Below are 14,909 nucleotides of genomic sequence, written 5' to 3'. Positions count from 1 at the left end.
TTCTGATTCTTGGATGTGTCTTCGGTTAGCCTCCTGGACCACTTCGGATGTGTTGCCCATATAGTGGGCTTGGCGCCCCCTTTGTGACACTGGTACTTGTGTGTGTCCTGGTGTTATTCACCTCGTGGAACTGCCCATCCCCAGGCTCTCCATGCTCTGAGAACCCCATTCCTTCACTCAGGGATGCTTGACTGTGCAGAACGAAAATGGCTTATACTGAGAGGCAAGTACCACTTTCATGAATCCCTAGACTGGAATCAGAACTCAGAGACACTTCCCTTGAACTGAGAAACTCCATTGCTTGGAATAGAGACTCTTGTTCCCGGTTGGCATCACTGTCCACTGTGGCCACCAAAGACCCTTTCCGGCACGTGATGAGCACCTGATGCCTGCATGGCTGACACCTTTAGTTGGTGACTCAACAGCCATCATTACCACCTCCACTTCTTGTTTGCAAACGGAACCTTAAGTTTTATTGAGACTGGCAGTAAACTGTCAGGGGAGAATTCATCATTTTGCAAGCTGGTCCTAGTATTCCTAACCCCTTTTTTGCCCATATTTATTTTCTATTTTCTAAGCCCTCCTTGCAGCCTTGTAGCCATATGGGACATTGCTATCCTGTAAAGGAAACTCTGCTGGGGAGTATTTGAATTGTGATTTGCTGGCACTAAGAGATTTGTGAAGAGTCCTTGCTTGCTGGGATGGACGTGGAAGGGGGACCCAAGTGCCAAAGTATGGAAGTGAATGCTAGCACCCAACTACCTGGTCTGAATTCTAGTCCGTTGCTCCTGGCTAAGGTAATTCATTGCTTCATGCCTCAGTTTCCCCAGCTATGAAATGGGAGTGATTATAATGGCACCTATCTTATAGGATTGTTAGGAGAATAAAATTAATTGTTATTAAGTACTTATAACAGTGTGTGGCACACAGTAGAGGCTATAAAATTATTTATTAAATGTATGGCCCCAGACATTTTTCAGGGTGAATTTGATTTCACAAATGCTAAACATAGCATTTTTCTTCTCTGAAAGAAAAGGAACAGTAGGATCCAAAACTGGCTAGGTTCTGAGGAAATGACTCCTAGCCCACAGTGTTTTGAGGAGGGTATGTTGCAAACTTCTGACCCAGAAATATATTTTTTTCAAGAAATACAAAGAATATTCAAGGATGGATTAAGACATCATCAACAGTATTGATGTATTTTTAAAAAAGATTTTCCTTATTTATTCATGAGAGACACACAGAAAAGGCAGAGACATAGGCAGAGGGAGAAGCAGGCTCCCTGCAGGGAACCCAATGTGGGACTCGATCCCAGGACTCTGGGATCACGCCCTGAGCCAAAGGCAGATGCTCAACCACTGAGCCACTCAGGTGTCCCCTGATGCATATTTTTGACAGGAAAAATGTTCAGGGCCAATGAGGAAATCAGTTAACAGAATATCTCCTATAGAATAATGACATTTATAACAATTTGTACTCAATGTATAAAAGTACATTGAAAATATCAGGAGAGAGAGATACCAAGTACTGGGTAACCAGATTATAAAAAAACAAAAACAAAAAAAACAAAAGAAACGTTTCCTTATTGTTCGTTTGAACTTTCTATGTTTTCTACAATAGTCTTGGGCAGCTTGTGTTAAAAAAATAAAAGTCTAAGTATTATGATTCCATCTTTGCAAAGCAAATATAGTGACCTATAGCGATAAAGAACAAAATCTAGATATTTATGCACACAAAAGTCTGTGGAAGGATACGTATGCCGAAATGTTAGTAGCTATCTCTAGGTTAATGGAATTACAGGTTATTTTATTTTTGGTTTCTTTTTGAATATTCATATTTCCTGACTTTTCTACCATCATTATGTAACATTTTGGTTTTTACAAAGTAGAAAAAAGAGCTAAGCAGCCTATCCTCTTGGTACTATTGGTTCTACTACTTTTGTTCCTTTGCAGACGGCCAAGTTGGAAAATTCTATATGTGCCAGATATTTGAGCTAATAAAGATTCCAAGCGAATCTTCTTCCCTCCCCCACCTCCTCCCTACACGTTAGTCTGGAGACACTTCTACTTTTTCTGCCAAATATCTTCCCCAAGTCATTCTGCATTGCTGATATTTTGTCAGATTAATAGATCCCGAGTGATGTGAATATGTTGATTTTATGGCAGACCTCCAGAAAAGGCTTTTTACAGATAAAACTGGATATGATGAATTATGTTTCTTGAGATTCTGATGTTTCTATTTAAAGGTGTCTTTAGGTCCTCAGCCCTTCATATAAGGCACGTTAAGATTCCTCTTTAAAAGCCGTGCACTCTATCATTTCTTTCCTATCTTGAGAACAAGGTCAGGGGTATCCTGGGGTAGGTATTTCTGCCCCTGTCTGTGGTTTGTGAATTCCTTGGCCCACCTGTAAATGTAAAGCATTCTCTTCTAATTCAAGTTCATCTGTCAGTCGAGGAAAATGCTTTTCCTTTTCCGAGGTCCTGGATTGATTGGTTGGAAATATAATTTGGTTCTTGTGTTTGTACTGGATCGGAGATCAGAAAGCAGTTTCAGACTATACTGGCTCTGGGACTTTATTTTAGTGGTGAAGTTCAGGAGTGCAGCAAGAGACAGGAAAATCAGGGCTGTTTATACAGTCTCTTTTCTTTCTTTCCTTGAGTGTTTTAAAGGGGAAGAACGGCCCTCCAAACTTCTAGAGTTGGCAGCAGTACTGTTGTGTGCTGTCAGTTCTTATTTCTTTCCCGACTCTTCTGTCAGCTAGAAGGGAAAAGACAGCCAGCGAGAGCAAGCACAAGTGGAGAGGATAGTTCTGGGGGCATCTACTTTGTGTCAGACACTGTCCTACATCTTGTGCATTTATTATCTCGCTCAGCGCTCTTGGTTTGGGGGGGGGGGGAGGATGTCGTCAGAGAGCATTGAATGTAGTCACAGACCTACAGACAAGGGGCCTTCTCTAAACTGGGGGTGTTTGCTTGATCGATGCCACACAGCAGGATGAGCCCGTGGCTTGCAGGATCCAGGGGGATCTTTCAGCACCTACACTGTGCCCATTTTACCGGTAGATCAAGGATGACAATGATGGTCATGAGCAAGACGGTGAGGTTGGTGAGGATTACCCCTCCCTGGTGGTACTGCATCGGTTGGGGGGTTTCATGTGGGGAAGAGGGAGAAGCACTGTTTCAGCTCCAGAGACTTCTTTCTTTCTTTCTTTCTTTCTTTCTTTCTTTCTTTCTTTCTTTCTTTCTTTCTTTCTTTCTTTCTTTCTTTCTTTCTTTCTTTCTTTCTTTCTTCTCTTTCTTTCTTCTTTCTTTCTTCTTTCTTCTTCTTTCTTTCTTTCTTTCTTCTTTCTTTCTTTCTTCTTTCTTCTTCTTTCTTTCTTTCTTTCTTTCTTTCTTTCTCTCTTTCTTTTTCTTTCTCTTTCTTCTTTCCCTCAGATTTTGTTTATTGGGCAGGCCCGGTGGCCCAGCGATTTAGTGCCACCTTCAGCCCAGGGTGTGATCCTGGAGATCTGGGATCAGGTCCCACATCAGGCTCTCTGCATGGAGGCTGCTTCTCCCTCTGCCTGTGTCTTTGCCTCTCACTCTCTCTGTCTGTCATGAATAAACAAATAAAATCTTTAAAAAAATTATCTATTTATTTATTCATGAGAGACACAGAGAGAAAGGCAGAGACATGGGCAGAGGGAGAAGCAGGCTCCATGCAGGACTCCATCCTGGGACTCCAGGGTCTCTCCCTGAGCCAAAGGCAGATGCTCAACCACTAAATCACCTAGGCATCCCTAGAGGCTTATTTCTTAAACATGCCCATCAGCATGAAAAGACGCTCTTCTCATCTCATCCCAAGGCATGTTATGATCCATGCCTCCCAGAGTGCAAAGCACACACAAAATTCCAAGTTTGTCCCTTCATTCCCAAGCTTTTTCATGAATCTGGTCACTAGGAGACACAGTCTGATGACGTGGCATTAAGAACATTGCCAGATTCTGGAAGTTTCTGTTTGAAAAGGTTGCTGAGGGATCTCTGGGTCTGTTGATTGGTTGACTGTTCACATTGTAATTGGACTCTTAGGCCAGCATCACAGGGAAAGATATAGTTTCTGTTGCAGCCCCAGGGGCCCGGGCAGCCAATAACTCCTTTCCTGTAGTGCTTTAGTTTTCATCTTCCTCTTCCTTATCTGCAGTGGTAGCTGGAACCTCAACTTTACAACAGTAAAGTTGTATCAGGCACTGTATCAGGCACTCCTTAATGGTTTTGCTGATATATTTTTAAAGGTTTTATTTATTCATTCATTCATCCATTTATGAGAAAGAGAGAGAGAGAGAGAGAACACAAGTGAGAGGGGGAGAAGGAGAGAGAATTTCAAGCAGACTCAGTGCTAAGCATGGAGCCTGATGTGGAGCTTGATCTCATGAGCCTGAGATCATGACCTGAGCCGAAACCTAGACTGGGATGCTTAACCAACTGAGCCACCCAAGTTAAACTCCTTTACTGTTACTTTTTAAGTCACTCTATGGCACTCTTAAAGCTTCTGATTTGCTCTTTGTCTAAAACTCTGAGTCACTTTGAGTTTTCAAGTCTTTCCTGGAGGATGGATTGGTGTGGGCATGGATTTGGAGAGGAAGGAGGCACAACTGACCGAAGAATCAGATGGAAATGCTCATTTGTACTCACAGATCACTTTAAATCCCCTTTACCTGTACATGGGGGCCTAGAGCGAGCGGATGTGTGCAAGGAAGGAATGTGGAAAAGGAAATGCATTTCTTCTGCGGTTGTGTGTGTCCTCGGCACGACACAGATGTTCCCACTGCTTTATGTCATTTACTTTTTCGCCGTTACATGTAAGTTGGATGTTTTATCTCCTTTTACTGGAAATTGGTTCAGAGACAAAGTAATTTGCCTGAATTCCAGCAGTATCAAAGGCACAGCCCAGGTCAGAATCTTTGTCTGCCAGCCCATAGTTCAGGTTAAAACAAATGAAACCAACCACAATCAGTCATAAAAGGTATAGCTCTTTTAACGACTTCAAACACATTGATCCCAAAGATCATCAGAAAAACGTAACTTAAAAAACAGTGTACAAAACAAGAGAAAATGTAAAACTCTCATGGATGGAAAATAACTGAAGAAAAGGACAGCTTGTGTTATTGGAGGTGGGCTCTTTAATTTTTATTTTTATAAGTTCTTACATCTATGTAGGGCAACTGGAAAGAATATTTGAGTGCTACCAAGTTTTTTGGACTGTGATCTCTTCATAAGATATTTGAAAACTAATCATTTATATGCAAATCATAGCTGCTGAGGTTCTTGAGAATTGCTACATTTTCTTAGGTAGATTAAACTCCAGGAAATTATTTTAATAGTATTCACTTTTCTTTTTTTGCAGATAAGAGAAAAGTTGATGTGAGCCCATCCAGTCTCATCCAATTATCACAAATTCCAAATAAGCTGGGTCTGAATTAATAAGATTTCATTGCAGTGCAGAATAGGTGTATTTAAACAAAGTGGAGCAATCAGAATCAGATGCAATTAAGGTGGGAAATACCATAAGTTAAAAATTCCTTTGATTTTTCATGGATAAAATGGAAATTCTATCTTCTGACATTTGATACTTTGTTCTAATATAAACAGGCTGTTAGTCTCTAAAAAGAGGAAGGATGTATCAAGGTGACTTGAGTTTCTGCATTAAATTTCAGTGTCAGCCTAGGCTTTGGAATCCGACACAGGGGCCAGGCCAGGCTTTGCTATTTCTTTTATGCTTTTGGGTCAGTTGCTTAATCTCTTGAGCACTGTTTAATGCTCTTTAGCTTAGGGGGAGCACTGGAGAAATGGAGCAAATATATATGTAGAGCTGGTCCAATTTCTGGAATAAAGTAGGAAGCAAAAGTGGCTATTGTGATTATAGTATTATTATTTTTAAAGATTTTGTTTTTATTTATTTATTCATGAGATGTCTCTCAGAGAGGCAGAGACACAGGCACTCCATCCCAGGACTCCCAGGATCACGACCTGAGCCAAAGGCAGATGCTCAACCAGTGAGCCACCCAGGTGCCCCTGTGACTATATTATTATTTTAATGTTATCCAAGTCCTTTTTATCTTATTTTATTGTGGTAAGACCAGTTAACGTGAGATCTACCCACTTGCCAAAAATTGTACGTGTAGGATACAGTATTGTTAACTCTAGGCACACTCTTATACAGGAGAGCTCTAGAACTCATGCATCTTACATAACTGACATTCTGTGCCCCTTGATTTATTTATTTATTTATTTATTTATTTATTTATTTATTTATTTATTATTGAGAGATGCAGGGAGAGAGGCTGAGACATAGGCAGAGGGGGAAGCAGGCTCCCTGTGAGGATCCTGATGTGGGACTCGATCCCAGGACCCCAGGATCACGACCTGAGCCAAAGGCAGATGCTCAACCACTGAGCCACCCAGGTGTCCCATGTGCCTCTTGATTTTCACCTCTCCATTTCCCTCTCCTCCATCCCAGTGTTATCCAAATAATCTAAAAGTGCAGTGTGAGGAAGAGTCCACTCAATGATGCAATTCTGAATAACTGATACGTTCTCTTTCATTTTCTGATGAAAGAGAACCGAATTCCATTATTTTCTTCTGTAAAAAAAACAACAACAACAAAAAACAAGTTATGGAGAGATGTGAGAGGATGGGAGCAGGTGGCTTTGGAGGGTCCCTGGAGGAGCAGACTCACGGGGTGGTGATTAGGGAGTGCTACCTCTCCACTCTTACTCTCACTGAATGAAGCTACTGTGAGGCTTGACAAAGAGAAATCCTTGAAAGAGCTTCACGGCTCAGTTAAATCTGCTCAAATACTAGAAAGAAGGGCCTTGCTCACAACAGAAAGAGGCACATCTGCAGTACATTTTGGTTGCAGTAACAAAAACTGGACAAGTCCCTGGCCCATTCAATCACTAAAATTCACTTTCCCCTCATGGAAGTTGAACATTTTCCATGGGTTCTTGTTTGCTGTGCTTGAATGGGACAGTAAGTAAGTTAAGCTTTCTGGCATGCACAGTCCTCAGCAGTGTGGGGTGCAATTTCCACTTGCCCACAAGCCCTGTAGACATTTCTTCCGATGATCATTTCACGTAGTAATACTACGTTAATAGAATATCCTTTTCTTTCATCTCCTCCTGCTCTGTTTGGAAAGAGTAATTTTGTACCAAAACAAAACAGAGAAACCACCCAACCCAATGTAATTTTCCAGGTTAAACCAAAAATCAAAGTACAGTAGGGAATATACAAAACATATTTCTCACTGGTACATTCAGAAATAATGTCAAACATTTTGTCAGAAGTACCCTACACTAGGGACGTCTGGGTGGCTCAGTGGTCGAGCATCTGCCCTCGGCCCAGGGCGTGATCCTGGGGTCCCCGGGGTCAAGTCCCACGTCGGGCTCCCTGCATGGAGCCTGCTTCTCCTTCTGTCTGTGTCTCTGCCTCTCTCTCTGGGTCTCTCATGAATAAATAAATAAAATCTTAAAAAAAAAAAAAAAGAAGTACCCTACTATGGCTTTCAAAGGAAATTGAGTAGAATGGCAAAGGAGGGAAATGCACAAGACAGGAAGGGCTAGCATGTGGAAGGGGACAGGCTACCTGTAGCTTATACTTCATCCCGGTTGAATTTCATGCCTCTGACTGCCCTATCACAAAGTGTTCCATTTCTGAAAGGAGAAAGCAAAAGAGGAAATATCTGAGCTATAAAATGTCAAATTGCTTTCCAAACTTGTTCCAATTTCCAACCACATCAAGAAGGGTGTCTGAAAAGACAATCAGCTTTTGCACTAACCAAATACATATACAATTATTTATTTTTTAAAACTTTTTTCTTCAGGAATGCATCATCAAACAAATGTGCAGGGTTATTCTGGGGCCATTTCCCTCCAATCCTTTAAAAAGTAGTTTTGTAGCTACCGTGTATTTGTCTTTTTTTTTCCTTTTTGCCTTTAATTTTTTTTGTAAATCAAATAAGCCACAATTCAATTTATTTAGAAAAAAAGTACTGAGAGCTGGGTATATTTTATCCATTTTTCTGGGAATAAATGCTGGTGCCCTCCCAAAGAGCGACTTAAGGAGAAATAATCAAAACCTTTCTCTCCCTCCACTGCCCCCCTCCCAGATATTAAATAGGAGGAGGGTGAAACCTTGATGAGCTATGTTTCACTGACATATATTGCTAACAGGGCTTTTGAAGGAGTTGCTTGTCTACATAGTCACTTCTATTTCCTAAGATAGGATATAAAGTCAGAATTCGGCTTGCTTCCTTCAGAAGGTGAGTTTCATAAAGAGATACTAACACATTATCTTTTGCACCTCAGAAAACTCAGGATTTTAAAGAACTTCGTGTCTAACAAATCACCAGTATTTTTGATGAGTTGCATATAAATGTCAGTTACATGAAATGTTTCTAACTCTAGGAATAGTTAGAAATGAGTGAGCTCATGTCCTATATTTGGATTAGTCATGTATTTCTGATCTTACATTTTATCTCCTTTATTGGGTTGTTGCCTGCACTTCCTTTGCTTTAAAATTTGATGGTACCTTTACCTTTTCTCATCTCCCCTCCCCTGCCTGCCTCTTTCTTTTCCGTCCTCCCCTCCTTTCTCCCTGCCTTCCACCCCTCCTCCCTTCCTTCCACCCCTCCTCCCTTCTTTCCACCCCTCCTCCCTTCCTTCCTCCCCTCCTCCCTTCCTTCCTCCCCACTTCCCCTCCTTCCTTCCTTCCTCTCCTCCTTCTTTCCCTCCTCCTCTTCCCTCTCCTCCCCTCCCCTCTCCTCTCTTCTGTGTTTGGCATCAAGACTACCCTATGTGTAGCTAATTAATCTTGACCTCTTGTGAGTTATTACCACTTCACCATCTATTGCCATTAGCCTCTTTCTTGTCCCTTGCACTACCGTTGTCACCATTTCAGGTAATTTACTTACTTCCCTAATGATCTTTCTTAATTTACTTTGCTGGGCTATAAATTCCAGTTGCATAGCTGCTCTTTTTACTTTATAACAATGATCTTTTAAAGAAATTGAGAAAGGATAAAACAATTTTCTAAATAATTATGTACACATTTACTATCCCCAGTGCTTGGTTTTCCACAAACATCCTCTCCCTTGACCCTGAGGAAACTATAGTGTCATTCGTAGTACAGGTCAACCACCCCCCCGCCCCCCGCCCCCGACAACTTTGCTTGGGTTTCCTTTATGTGAGATGTCTTCATTTTGCCTCCCTTTTGGAAGGTTTCTTTGCTGGATACAGAATTCCAGGAAGACCCAGTTTTGTTTTGTTTTTCTTCTTTTGTTTTTCCTTTGGCACTTTAAAATTGCTGTTTCCTTATCTTTTCTGCTTAGCTTAGCGTTGTTTCTGGTGAGGAAATATCATCATTTTGTCATCACTACCCTGCATGTTTTGTATAGATTTTCTACCAGGCTGTGCCTAGTTCTTGTTTCTGTTTTTCTTTTTTTCCTTAATAATGTTTTTCAAAAAAGCAGACTTTAAAATATTTTAATAAAATCCAAGTTACCCATTCTTTTTCCTTTATGTATCATGCTTTTGGCGTTGTATCTAAGAAATCTTTGCATGTTAGAAAAACCCAGTATTTCCCCCTGTATCTTCTATGACTCCTACAGAACATTTTGTTTCTTTTTTTTTTAAAGATTTTTATTGATTTATTCATGAGAGACACATGGAGAGAGAGAGGCAGAGATATAGGCAGAAGGAGAAGTGGGCTCTGTGGGATGGATCCCAGGACCCTGGGATCATGACCTGAGCCAAAGGTAGTTCAACCACTGAACTACCCAGGGGCCCCCAGAACATTTCACTTCTGACACCAGATGTGGGGGAGTTTTCTCTCCACCAAACAATTCTCTGGGGCACCATCTGGGTGTCTTATAATTTAACTCCATTCTGATACTGTCTACCTGGAGGTTGTGTCAGAGTCCATGGGTTAAGGGCTCAGTTTCGCTAGACTAAGCTCGACGTCAGACATCAATCACACGTAGCAGGTCCTCAGATTGTTCACAACTTCTGTCTGACTTGGCTACAAATCAAAGGTTTGGATGACCTCCTCCACCTTTGGATTCAACTGATTTGCTAGAGTGACTCACAGAACTCGGTGAAACATTTACTTAAATGTTTCCCTATTTATTAAGTGACATGAGAAAGGATACAGGTGAATAGTGAGATGAAGAGATAGGTTGGGTGAGGTTTGGGAGGGTTCTGAGCACAGGAGATTTTCTCCCCCTGGAGTTGGGGGTGCATCACTTTCCCCGTATGTGGGTATGCTCACAATCCTAGAAGCTGCCCAAGTCCCATACTGTTGGGATTTTTATGGAAGTGTCACCCGTGGGCAGGATCTATCATTAACTCAATTTTCAGCTCTTCCACTTTCTCAAGACACCGGGAGATAGAGCTGAAAATTCTAAGCTTCTAATCATGGCTTGATCTTTCTGTCAGTTGGTCCCCATCCTGAGCCATCCAGAGTCACCTCATTAGAATAGAAGACACACACACACACACACACACACACACACACACAAAGAATAGAAGACACTCTTATCATCCAAGAAATTATATGGGTTTGGGTTTGGAAGTGTCAAAGCCCAAATATTAGAACAAAAGCTGCTCCTAATGCTCTTGTCACTTGGGAAATTCCAGGGATTTTAGGAGCTCTGTGCCAGAAATGGGGACACGGACTAAATACATATATTTCTTATTATAAATCACAATATGGCAATCACCAAAGATCTCGAAGATTTTGTCTCATGTTTTCTTCGAGAAGTTATATAGTTTTATGTTTTACATTTAGGTCCAATGATGAATTTGCATTAATATCCTCAGTGTTTTAAATATGAATGTGTAGGATTGCTGAGTCAAGTTGATGTTTTTCTTACTTCCTTGAGCTGTTTCAGTGCATGATATGAAAATATCATTTTCTACCTAGAACTTATGATATTCTTGGAAAATTTATTCCACAGGAGTTGCTGTTACAGCCAATATGTGTGTCTGCCTAGATGGATGTATTCTCTGACATTGTCTCATTTAGCTTGGTAGTTTACAAAATCTAAGTGAGCTAGAGAATAACATGATTTCCATCATTTCATTATAGGAATAATCTCAGCTGCCTGGTGAAGTTAGAATCTGCATATTCAACAAAATTTAATGAGGAAAGTCCTCATAATTTAATGGGTGGCTTGATTTTCCATAAGAATTAAGATATCTTACACCTTTGCATTGCTTTCAAAGTCAGTAATAGAAAACTTAAAATTGCATATTGTCAGGTAATTAAAGCTTAACATGCATCCAAAAACCTTAAAAGAAAAAGTAAGTATGCCCTTATAATTTCATAATTTGCATTGCTTCAGGGTGAACACAACTAGTTCCAGAAGATGTGCCTAAACATCTTGAAAGTCAAAATAACTTAATCAAAGAGACTGAGCTGAATTTTATGACTTTATTTTACCAAATGTGAAATCTGCTATCTCTTATGTAGAAATATGGAAATACTAAAACCAATCTCTGTGATGGTGACATAGAGGCTTGAAGCAGCAAGGGTAAGATTATACATTTACAGCCATTAACAGACTGCATGCCTTCCCAGACTTGCCAGGATTCAAGAGGCATATGCAAGTCAGATGATGGAGAGAGGCAAGGAGTTCTGTGATATGTTACTAAAATAACTGCCTAGTAAGAAACACATTATTTCAATTCATATTTTTGCTCACACATTTATTCATTTCATTCAATATTCATTGAATATTGGTACATAGGTTCATGGTACTAGGCTCTACCTTAGAAGAGATCATCATAGGCTCTCTCAGTTCTCAAGGAGCTAACCGATGAGTTTGAACATTGACCCTACATCACAAAAGAAGAAAGGAAAAGACAAACAGAATCCAAAAGATAGACATACAATATGTGGCCTTTTAAAGGAGTCAGAGATTTTTTTGAATGAGGGAGTTTGACTATAGCTTAATGGAGAAGTGAGTATTTGAGGCAGGAGTCTGAGTGAGTGAATAAATGAATAATCCATCCAGAGATGATCTAAGCCATGAGAAGAGAATGAATAAGATTATACAGGTAAAAGGACCCAAAGAATGTATGGATAACATTGAGTTATTCGAATTTAGTTTTACCTAAGATTAAGGAGAAAAAAGACAAAGAAGATGAAAAAAAAATCCATATGTTCTATTTATATATGCTGCACTGCTTAATGGAAGATAAACAGGCTAACTTGCTTTCAAGTATTTTCTAAATTCAGATTTTTTAAAAGATTTTATTTATTTATTCATGACACAGAGAGAGAGAGAGAGAGAGAGGCAGAGACACAGACAGAGGGAGAAGCAGTCTCCATGCAGGGAGCCCGATGTGGGACTCGATCCTGGGTCTTCAGGATCAGGCCCTGGGTTCAAAGTGGTGATAAACCGCTGAGCCTAAATTCAGATTTTTAAAAAATAGTTTGAGTGGCTTCATACATATGGACTGGCTGCAAATCAGAGTTTTAGCCAAGGTCAACCAACTTGCATTAAATAACACTACACTGAGCCCAGAATATTTATTTGGCAGCTCAATAGCAATTAAGTCTGTGATGGTTAATTTTTTGTGTCAATTTGACAGGGCCACAAGGTGGCCAGATATTTATTCAAACATTATTCCTGGTATTTCTGTGAGGAGTTTTTTTTTTTTTTTTTCTTTTTGGATGGGTGGACTATGAATAAAGCAGATTGCCCTTTGTATGTGGGTGAGCCTCACCCAATCAGTTGAAAGTCTAAATAGAACAAAAGGCTGATTTTTCTCTAAGTGAGAGAGAATTCTCTGCCTGAAGACCTTCAAACACTAGCTCTTCCTGCTTGCTGAACTTAGAACCCGTACATTTGTTCTTCCTGGGTCTATACTGGGTGAACTGGGATAGCAGCTCTGCAGATTTTGGACTTGGCCAGCTTCCATAATTGTGTGAACCAATTCCTTATAACTTCTTTTGGTTAATCTCTTTATATATACATACATACACATAGAATATATATATATATATATATATATATACACACACACACATATATATAAAGATATATATATCATTAGTTGGGCTTAGGGGACTTACAGCGTGTGTATAAATAAGTATTGGTATGTATAAAGCACAATCTTATATACACATAGGAGATTATATTCTACATACAATCGTACATATGGAATATTCTGTTTTTCTGGAGAATCCTGACTAATACGAAAGGTGTAAGATTTATCATTAGCTTACATAAACAAAAAATAGAATCTCCATGAGTCCCTTGGTATGCAAAATAGAAGTTAAGAATCCCTGCCATTCCTGCAATCCAGGTAAGCACACAACACTGTCGTCCTGCTAGCAAATGACCATTTCTTAGAATCTGACACTACGGCCTGGAAAAAGGAAATGATGGCTTTTGCAGGGCTGAGGAAAGAGCCTTGTTCCACTTGTTCACCCTGACCATTTCCATCCTGAGGCCATATGGTTGGCTGTGAAAATGCTCACTGCACTTGCATTGGCAAAAATTTTGTTTCCCCTTAATCGGATCTAGAGTCATAAATACCTGTATGTAGCTCAGCTCTTAAAAATAGCTAAGTAGCATCCCACAAACAGTACATACTTCCTGTTGAACCAGACGGAGAAATCTGCAGTGCATCAAGCCAACATGGAGAGAGGGACTGCAGACCCTGAAACCCAGCCACTTATGCCAGAGGACCTGGCAAACAAATGAGCATAAAATGTAGTCTAGACCTGGTCAAGCCTTTAGCTCCTCCAGGAAACCAAGCTCCAACTGAGGAATTTGGGCTTTTATTTTCCCTAGTGGGAAAATACTTAGAGATCATTCATATGATACCGGATGATTATGTGTAAAAATAATGTTTTTATTTTCCTTCTTCGAACTCCTAACATTGCTTTTTTCTTTGGAACACCACCCCCACCCACCAACTTTGTTGTTCTAAGTGCACTCATTCAACAAGCATTGAGAATCCCTTGCATGTCTATACCATATAAGGCCCTCTTCCATAATCTGTGAGTTCATAATGATCTATATCTTCTTGACCATTTCTTCCCTCTGGCCTTCCAAGATATAGCCTTCTGTTCACTTGACTATATCTTACTCATCTCATTTTCTTTTCTCTGGCTTGGTGATTTGTCCCTTTTTCCCTCTCTGGTCCAAAGGAGCTTGACCTAATGTGGCAACTATTTCCTTTACATAATGATGGGTTGGGAAGAAAGAGGTGGGTTAACTTTCCTAATAGTCAGCAATTGGAAGGAGTTACCTCCATCAATGTCAACTGGCTCTTCCCTCAATCTTGATATTTTTTTAAGTATATGGCAACAGAAAAGGTCTGTGCCTTTACTAACTTTTTTTTCAAGTAAATAAGTTAAGAGTATTCTTAATGGATTCTTCAGATTTTTCTTTATTTGTCTTACAAATTTGATGGGGAACACCTGCTTTTCTTGGTCATCTGTTAGAGAAAATTCTGATTCTTTTGCTTCTGACTTTGTGGCTCATTAGAAGGAGGAAAAGGAGATAATGCCGTTTATTTACACACTTATAGCATATTCCAAGACATAATGAATGATATGGATTTTTTTAACAAGTAAAATACATTTTTCATTCACTTATTGAGTCGCAGAAGCTGAGCAACTCAGATGATGTCAGATATAGAAAAGTATTTCCAAATTAATCAAGGGTCCATATTTTGGCCAAAATCTAGCAGTGGAGTCATTTGAGGACAGGTGTTGGCAAACCTTTTCTGTAGAGGGCCAGATAGTAAATATTTTCTTTGGTTGGCCATACAGCATCTGTTGCAACTACTCGGCTGTCATGAAAGCAGACATAGATGATGCATAAACACATAGGGGTAGCAGAGTTCTAATAAAACTTTA

At 40.0% G+C, this 14,909-nt stretch overlaps 1 long non-coding RNA gene across 5 annotated transcripts in view; it reads left to right on the top strand.

Moving 5' to 3' along the window:
- Positions 1-4,673: 4,673 nt before the first annotated feature.
- The window catches only part of LOC112653026 (uncharacterized), an 87,048-nt gene continuing 76,812 nt past the window's right edge, over positions 4,674-14,909 (top strand). For all 5 annotated transcript variants that reach the window (XR_004818451.2, XR_003131876.3, XR_004818455.2 and 2 more), the window contains exons 1-2: positions 4,674-4,837; positions 5,383-5,530. This is a non-coding gene — a long non-coding RNA (uncharacterized LOC112653026). The remainder of the gene's footprint in view (positions 4,838-5,382; positions 5,531-14,909) is intronic.

The sequence above is a fragment of the Canis lupus genome, chromosome 9 (genome assembly GCF_003254725.2).
Source record: "Canis lupus dingo isolate Sandy chromosome 9, ASM325472v2, whole genome shotgun sequence".
Lineage (NCBI taxonomy): Eukaryota > Metazoa > Chordata > Mammalia > Carnivora > Canidae > Canis > Canis lupus.
The sequence above is the reverse complement of the archived record's forward strand: the minus strand, read 5'-3'. Positions and strand labels throughout refer to the sequence as shown.